The sequence below is a fragment of the Jaculus jaculus genome, chromosome 19 (assembly GCF_020740685.1).
Source record: "Jaculus jaculus isolate mJacJac1 chromosome 19, mJacJac1.mat.Y.cur, whole genome shotgun sequence".
Taxonomy (NCBI): domain Eukaryota; kingdom Metazoa; phylum Chordata; class Mammalia; order Rodentia; family Dipodidae; genus Jaculus; species Jaculus jaculus.
The window spans coordinates 55,889,200-55,896,077 of record NC_059120.1 but is presented as its reverse complement, the minus strand read 5'-3'; the positions used below and the strand labels follow the sequence as shown (position 1 = coordinate 55,896,077).

The 6,878-nt window shown below is 49.9% G+C and overlaps 1 pseudogene; it reads left to right on the top strand.

Moving 5' to 3' along the window:
* Positions 1 to 6,492: 6,492 nt before the first annotated feature.
* LOC123456143 lies at positions 6,493 to 6,616 on the top strand (annotated as a pseudogene).
* The last annotated feature ends 262 nt before the right edge of the window (positions 6,617 to 6,878 follow it).

Below are 6,878 nucleotides of genomic sequence, written 5' to 3'. Positions count from 1 at the left end.
GAGTGAGGTGAGAGGGGATGATGATCACGGCATACAGTGTGATGTATGGAGGATGTCAAGAAAAAGTATTTTAGAAATAAAAAGGATCCGGGCGTGATGGCACATGCCTTTAATCCCAGCACTCCGGAGGCAGAAGGAGGAGGATCGTCGTAAATTCGAGGCCACCCTGAGACGCCATAGCGACTTCCAGGTCAGCCTGGGCCGGAGAGAGGGTGAGGGCAGCTGAAGCCCGCCTGGCAGCAGGTGGCGGCTGAGACCCACCCTCCAGGCCGCGCTGCAGCGCCGCGTCCTCCCGGCAGGGGTCGCTGCGGAGCCGAGGCGGCGCCCTCGTTACCGCCCTCCCGAGGTCGGCCCCGGGCTCCGGGCTCCGAGGGCGGGGGCTCCGCTTGGTCATTGCTGGGTGGTGGCCGCCCTCGGCGGAAATAAGTGCATTCTTTCCCAGCCAGCTCACCCGAGCCCTTACCGTTTCCTGCCCACGGCCAGGTCTCTCCAGACGGAGAGGAGGCGCGGGGATTACCCTTGTCCCCTGATAGGAGCCTGACACCTCTGTCCACCCGAGCCCAAGGCCCCAGCGGGCACCAGCCCCTTCCCCATGCCAGCACCCCCGCGTGGGCACCACTGAGTCATCTTCCTAGGCACGCCCTGCCCTCTGCAACCGCCTCTCTTTCGTGTCCCACGTTTGCACTGGGAATGCAAACGGCCTCCCTCGAGTAGGGTATCTTGATTTTTCCCTTTCTTCCAGTAGCGGATGCCCGCAAGGAGTGGCCTGCGGACGAGAGGCCCACAAATATTCTGTGCAATCAAAAGTGAAGCGCGCGCTGGAGAGATGGCTCAGCGGTTAAGGCACTGGCCTGCGAAGCCTAAGGACCCAGGTTCGATTCCCCAGTGCTCACATAAGACAGATGCACAAGGTGGTGCATGCGACTGGAGATGGTTCTCAGTGGGTAGAGACCCTAGCATGCCATTCTTTCCCTCTTTCTCTCTCTCCCTCTCTCTAACAAATAAATAAAGGTGGGGTTTGGTTTTTTTATTTTGTTTTGTTTTGTTTTGTTTTGTTTTGTTTTGTTTTGGGGGGAGTTGTTGTTTTTTTGTTGTGGTGGTGGTTGTTTTGAGGCAGGGTCTCACTCTAGCCCAGGCTGACCTGGAATTCACTATGTAGCCTCAGGCTGGCCTTGAACTCACTCAATCCTCCTACCTCTGCCTCCACTTACGCCACCACCCCCGGCTAACAAAGTTTTGTTTTTTTGAAAAGTGAAATACGTCTTTAAAAAAAAAAAATCACTGGGAAATAACAAACCGTTCCAGCGACCAGGGTTTGACTGGGAAACAGGTAATTCCTGTTCGTGGGGTGGGCTGGCAAAGTAAAATTTGGCTCTGAATCAAGAGATGACTAAAAATGAGAGTCCTGGTAAGTGGAGCATAGAGAGCGCCAGAAGCAGGCTGGGAAGGGGGGGTGGGGGGGCCGCGGGGGGGACTAAGGGAGATGGGTCATAGCTTCCCAGGGGGTAAAGCCCCAGGAGTGCCTCACCTCATGGAAACCGAGCACCCACCACTAGAAGTACTCCATGCTCTGAGTCTCAGCAGGTCTGCTAACTTAGCAAACCTAAGAAGGGACTTGTTTCCAAAAAGCCTTAACCCTCTCAGAGCACTTGCCTGCAAAGCCAAAGGAGCCACGTAAGCCAGATGTACAAGGTAGCACATGCATCTGGAGTTGATTTGCAGCAGCTGGAGGCCCTGGTGCGCCTGTTCTGTCTCTCTATATATTTATGTGTGTATGAGTGTGTGTGTGTGTGTGTGTGTGTGTGTGTGTGTGTCTATGTGCCTCTTTCTCTTTCACACAAAATAAATTAAACATCAATATTTTTTAAAATATGCCATCAGGGCTAGAGAGATGGCTTAGCGGTTAAGCGCTTGCCTGTGAAGCCTAAGGACCCCGGTTCGAGGCTCGATTCCCCAGGACCCACATTAGCCAGATGCACAAGGGGGTGCAGGAGTCTGGAGTTCATTTGCAGAGGCTGGAGGCCCTGGAGTTCCCATTCTGTCTGTCTGTCTGTCTCTCTCTCTCTCTGCCTCTTTCTCTCTCTGTCACTTTCAAATAAATAAAAATTTAAAAAATGTTTTAAAAAAGGCAAAAATTTAAAAAAAAAAAAAAAGAATACTGACGGACGGCTGCACTTAGATGGATGAGTGCAGTATTGAACTAGGATTGCCTGGAGTATTAGATGAACCGGACGTCTGTGCCAACTGGTTAAACGCCAAGAGTGATCAGTGTGATCCAAAGCATTTATTAGAGGAACATAGAGTGGTCGTCACGGTCATGTAACAGCCATTAAGAGAAAACTGTCCTAAGTATATGTCTGCAGGGAGAGTGTCAGGCAGAGTTTATATGAGGATTTAAAGAATTTGGCCCTGAGGCCCAGGTCCGTTTCCTGCAGTATCTTGTGGCAACACCCTAGATTCTTGTATCAGTGTGTGAGAACGTTCAAGACCTCAGCTTGCCAGGAAAAACATGCCACAGTCAAGACACTCAGTGATTCTTGCTCAGGACAGAGGTGAGAGGGGACTGGAAAACCCTCCTGTGCTGGCAGCTGGCGTTCACCCTGGTAAGGTCAGAAGACAGAGCGAGGTCCCGCAGGACGGAGAGGGACAGCCCTGGACCTGAGCCTTCTGTGGTCTCCAAGGCCCACATCATTTATGTTTCTAATGGATTCAGGCCCAAGGCGCCAGTGTAGATGCAGTCGTTCATTCACCAGCACTTGAGAGTCTCAGTGGCCGATACGACAGAAACTTTGAAACCAACAGAAACCCAGGGCAAGTCACAGCCGGTCTCATCACTCAGAAGCACTAATGTGGTCAGTGAAGGGTGGGGACGCCTGGGTCACAGAGTCTGTGTGCTGCTCTCGACCTGCCAAAATCCAGGTTGTTCCACCTCAGCCCAACCCGTGCCAGATTGCTGAGCAAAAGACGTGCAGAGAAAGAAGAGCCGTTTCCCAGAAGGAACGGCCCGTAAAGCACATTCAACTGAGGGGGTAAATCAGCTATGTTTCAACAGGATTGAAAACCACAGAGCAAAGTGAAAAGTGGCCCACGCCTTTAATCCCAGCTCTAGGGAGGCAAAGGTGGGAGGAGCACCGTGAGTTCAAGGCCACCCTGAGACTCCATAGTGAATTCCAGGTCAGCCTGGGCTAGAGTGAGACCCTACCTCAAAAAAAAAAAAGAAAAAGAAAAAGAAAGAAGAGGGAGGAGGAGGAAGAGAAGGAGAAGGAAAAAGAAGGAGAAGAAGAAGAAAACTACAAAGTAATTGGCAAAGAAAGGGCTTGGGATTTAAAAGATAACAAATGGCCAGGCATGATGGTACATGCCTTTAGTCCCAGCATTTGAGAGGCTCTGCAACTTCCCTAAAAAGATGTAGAAAATTGAGTATTAATGTAAAGCTTGAACCATAACCCTCAAGTCCCATAATTTCTTTTTATTTTTATTTTATTTATTTATTTTTAGTTTTTCAATGTAGGGTTTCATTCTGGTCTGGAATTCACTATGTAGTCTCAGGGTGGCTTCAAACTCACGGCGATGCTCCTACCGCTGTCTCCCAAGTACTGGGATTAAAGGCGTGCGCCACCATGCCCGGCAAATCCCATAGTTTCTAAACTCGGTATATAAGTCAAGTTGAACAATAAAACTTTTGTCTTCAATTCTTTCCTCGAGCCTCTCATCTTGGACCCTGACCTTGACATCTCATCCAATGACCAAAAGGTGGCCCTGTTCCAGGTGTCCCCTCTTCCCTCACGATCCACTCTGTAACTTGGTGCGCCATAAAACCCCTCTCCTTGGCCTCCCGCGGGATCGGCAGGGGCGACAGGCCTGAGGCCGGAGGGTCCGTGTCCACAGCAGTTCACTCATGGACTGGCAATCCGTTTCTGGCCACTGGTCCCTTCCTCGTGGATCCGTCCTCCAGGCAGCTCAAGCTACCTTACAGTATGCTGCTGGGCTCCATGGGTGAGTATCCTGAGGGAACCAGGGAGAGACCATGTCACCTTCCAATCGCCGGTCTCAGAAATCATGCCGTGCCACTTCCAAAGCAGTCAAAACTCCACCCAGATTCAAGGAAAGGAAACCCGAGTCTCATTTCTCCCAGCACTGAGGAGGTAGAGATAGGATCGTTGTGAGTTCGAGGCCACCCTGAGAATACATAGTGAATTCCAGGTCAGCCTGAGACCTGTCCCTCCCCCTAACAAAAAAAAAAAAAAAAAAGCTGGAATCAGGCCACAAAAGCATTTAAGTTCCAAGATGAAAAATTGGGGCAATAATAATTAAACTATTAAGCAATTCATAGCATGAGAGTATTCAGATAACATACTCTAATCACAATAGCATGGGCACTTCTCTGACAGTGTGACCTTTGGGAGTAGAAATTTAACATGTATGTCAAAACTTCCTATACAGGTCATTGCGAAAGACAAAATGTCTTAATTCTGCCTAAGAACAGTTGGAAACCTCAACGTAATTATTAGGGAATAGTTTAATACTCCCTGATATAGTTCTGACCATCAGCTTGCCCAGGGTCTAGAGAAACTTGAAGGACAATGTCAATGTGGGCGGAGAAGATGGAGGAAGCAGTCCTGCGTGGACAAGGACCGTGCAGCTGCTTTGAAGCTGTCGCCTCCAAAGGAAAGGTGAGAAAATGGGCTGGGGAGATGGCTCAAGGCACTTGCCCACAAAGCCAAAGGACCCAGGTTCAATTCCCCAGAACCAACTTAACGCCAGATGTGCATGGAGGAGCATGCGTGTGGAGTTTGTTCGCAGTGGCTGGAGATCCTGGTGCACCCATTCTCTCTCTCTCTCTCTCTCTCTCTCTCTCTCTCTCTCTCTCTCTCTCTCTCTCTTTCTCTCTCCCTCTCTCTCTCTCTCTGCTTCTTTCTCTCTCCATCACTGTCAAATAAATAAATAAAAATAACAAACAAAAAAAATTTAAATATATATTTTTTTAAAAAATATTTAAAAGACTGAAGCTCAGAATCAGAGAACAGCTGAAACTCAAACTTAAGCCTTAGCACTCCCTGCCCAGCATTTGTCTGCACCAGAGTGACGTCAGACACCTGGGATCACCCCGCAGTGCCGACTCACCAGCCCCTGCCTCCCATGAGCCGCTCCCTAACATTCATGACTGCTCCCACCGAGAAGACTGTCAGCTGCGCGCGCTTTTGCACCAGCCCTTAGGTAACACTTCCTCCGGGAACAGCAGGCAACCAGTACGTTGCAGCATGAAGGTTTGAACCCTAGTCCAGGTGCCACTGCCTGTGACCCAGGAACACGCTCCGCGGCCCGACTTCACCTCGTTTCTCCACGGCGCCCACCCACCCTTCAAGACGCAGCTCAGACATCCCTTTGTCCGTGACACTTTCGTTCAACCAAGTGTTTTCCACTCACTTCCGTCCCAGTAATGTCATCGCGTCTTGGTCATAACCCTGAAATTACATTTGCCACACTCTTTTGTGCCCACTTAGGAACGTACCCAGTCCTAACACAGAGATCAGGTTGCATGTAAGCATTACCCTGGGCTGTGGAAATCCCCTCATTTGTTTCCTGATTAAGCCTCTTGCTATCAATTTACCTGTTCTCACTCATTCCCTCTTAGCCTGCACTAGCCCTTCAGTTTGACTCACTGTTTACCGACCTCGACAAATCTCCTTTTTCCTGCTACCCTTCCTGAACACTCCCTCCTTTGACTGGTGCCCTGACACAGGGCCTGCTCAGCTAACTCTGGAGAGTGTCCACCACTGGCCACCGCCCCTCACCTCCCGGCACTGAGCTCTGAACACACACACTTCTTTAGTTCATCTCTCCTCTTGTTTCACCCATGCAACCTCCATAGATAAAAAAAAAAGTTACTAAAGGGGCTGAAGAGATGGCTTAGTGGTTAAGCTGCTTGCCTGTGAAGCTAAGGACCCAGGTTCAATTCTCCAGGTCCCACATAAGCCGGACGCACAAGTGCATGCGTCTGGAGTCTGTTTTCAGTGACTGGATACCCTGGCACGCCTACTCTCCCTCCCTCTTTCTCTAATGAATAAATTAAAATAAAATAAAAACAGGGCTGGAGAGATGGCTTGGCAGTTAAGGCACTTACCTGCAAAGCCAAAGGACCTAGGTTCAATTACCCAGGACCCACGTAAGCCAGATGCACAAGGTGGAGTTCATTTGCAAGTGGCTGGATGCCCTGGCACACCCATTCTCTCTCTCCTTCTCTCTCCCTCTGTCTGACTCTGTCTCTCTCAAATAAATAAAATAAAAATAAATTTAAAAAAAATAAAATAAAAACAGTAATGAAAAAAAAAAGGGAGGAAGAAGAAGAAAAAAGAAAGAAAAAGAATCAAGTGGAGACTGTCTGCAGTCAACACCCACCGCTGACATCTGACCTCCCACACAGGCTTCCACACATACACAAACATGCATACACACAACACGCATGCAACAGCAACAGAAAGTTATTGAAAACTGTAGCCAATTAAACCAACCGGGTTCCTTTCCTCGTGGGGTCCAGTGGGCAGCAGCAGCCTCCTTGGTAGTGTATGTGACCCGGTGCTTGTACAGGCTGCCCTAAGGGACCCGGGAGACAGTTTTTGGTGGATGTCCACGTTTCTGATCTCACGCTATTCCCAGTCTCAGCTCCAGAGGTGCCTTGGGGAAGCCCCAGGGTACAGTGGCCAGGGTCCACATTGGCAGGGTCATCATATCCATCACACCAGGCGGCAGGATAAAGAGCGTGTGACAGAGGCCCTGCGCAGAGCCAAGTTCAAGGTTCCTGGCCGCCAGAAGACCCACATCTCAAAGAAGTGGGGCTTCGCCAAGTTCAGCGTGGAATCTGAGGACATGGGAGCCGG